The sequence below is a fragment of the Solanum stenotomum genome, chromosome 2 (assembly GCF_019186545.1).
Source record: "Solanum stenotomum isolate F172 chromosome 2, ASM1918654v1, whole genome shotgun sequence".
Classification (NCBI taxonomy): Eukaryota; Viridiplantae; Streptophyta; class Magnoliopsida; order Solanales; family Solanaceae; genus Solanum; species Solanum stenotomum.
Window position 1 is genome coordinate 12,684,249 of NC_064283.1, and position 2,097 is coordinate 12,686,345.

A 2,097-nucleotide genomic window follows, 5' to 3' on the forward strand; every position below is an offset into this window, starting at 1 on the left:
TGTCACACCCCTTTTCGCGCACGGCGGCGGGAAGGGTTTTTCCAATTAAAGTGACGCTATTGATTAAGAGACTATTTTATTTTGTTTCAGAGTCGCCACTTGGAATTGAGTTGTGGTGTTCCAAGTCACCTTTTGTTTAATCCCTAATCAAAAGGAAATGACTCTTTATATGGTCTGCAAACTAGAAATTCGGGTAAGGAATTCTGTTGACCAAGGGGAAGGTATTAGGCATCCCTCGAGTCCCGTGGTTCTAGCACGGTCGCTTTTATTGACTTCTACCTACTTTAAATCATTTGTGGATATATTATTTTCAGGTCATGACTTGTTTGCATTTTTATTGTTGAACTTTTATTTGGTCTCAAATCGGATGCATAACTGCATTCTCGACTTTTGACATATAAATAGCTTATGAACATAATTGTTTTCTTCTCTCGAGTGCATCACCTAATTTTATCTATAAGTGATCTTATTTTAAATTAATGAAAGTTATTATATTTTTGGACAAGGTGCGTCACCGCATTCTTGAGTTTTTTTTCAATGTCTCAAAAAAGATACGCAACCGCATTCTTAATTTTTTACAGATATTTTTAACGTGCATAAAACTCATCTTGTATTAAAAGTACTTACTCTTACTTTTCTGAATTCGAGACAACTAATCTTCTCATTTCATTATTATATTTATTGATGATACTTTTAATTAAATTAATCCACATGTTAAAATATATATTAGAATAATTTTATCAATGTGTGTCACCACATCCTTGAATTTCTTTTAACTGTTTCAAAAAAGATGCGTAACCACATTCTTAATTGAAACAAATATTATTTTTTGTTTACATGCCTAAAACCCATCTAATGTTATAAGAAAATATTAAATAAAATCAAATAAAATAAAACAAATCTAAACTTCTAGGATGCAATATAAATTTTGGATTATCTTATATTCTTTTATTTTTATTCACCCTTAAAGTTAATGTTAAAATTAGGCCTACACATATTATATATATATTTTATCTTGAAGTTAATGGCGAAATTAGGCATACTCATATTGTACTTTTTTATTAATCCAACAAAACAATGACGAATTGCTAAAATAAATCTTGTCACACCCCTTTTTCGCGCAAGGCGGCGGAAGGGTTTTTCCAATTTAAGTGACGGTATTGATTAAGAGATAATTTTATTTTTTCAGAGTCGCCACTTGGAATTGAGTTATGGTGTTCCAAGTCGCCTTTTGTTTAATCCCTAATCAAAAGAAATGACTCTTTATATGATCTGCGAATTAGAAATTCGGGTAAGGAATTCTGTTGACCGAGGGGAAGGTATTAGGCATCCCTCAAGTCCCGTGGTTCTAGCACGATCTCTTTTATTGACTTTTACCTACTTTAAATCATTTGTGGATATATTATTTTCAGGTCATGACTTGTTTGCATTTTTATTGTTGAACTTTTATTTGGTCTCAAATCGGATGCATAACTGCATTCTCGACTTTTGACATATAAATAGCTTATGAACATAATTGTTTTCTTCTCTTGAGTGCATCACCTAATTTTATCTATAAGTGATCTTATTTTAAATTAATGAAAGTTATTATATTTTTGGACAAGGTGCGTCACCGCATTCTTGAGTTTTTTTTCAATGTCTCAAAAAAGATGCGCAACCGCAATCTTAATTTTTTACAGATATTTTTAACGTGCATAAAACTCATCTTGTATTAAAAGTACTTACTCTTACTTTTCTGAATTCTAGACAACTAATCTTCTCATTTCATTATTATATTTATTGATGATACTTTTAATTAAATTAATCCACATGTTAAAATATATATTAGAATAATTTTATCAATGTGTGTCACCACATCCTTGAATTTCTTTTAACTGTTTCAAAAAAGATGTGTAACCACATTCTTAATTGAAACAAATATTATTTTTTGTTTACATGCCTAAAACCCATCTAATGTTATAAGAAAATATTAAATAAAATCAAATAAAATAAAACAAATCTAAACTTCTAGGATACAATATAAATTTTGGATTATCTTATATTCTTTTATTTTTATTCACCCTTAAAGTTAATGTTAAAATTAGGCCTACACATATT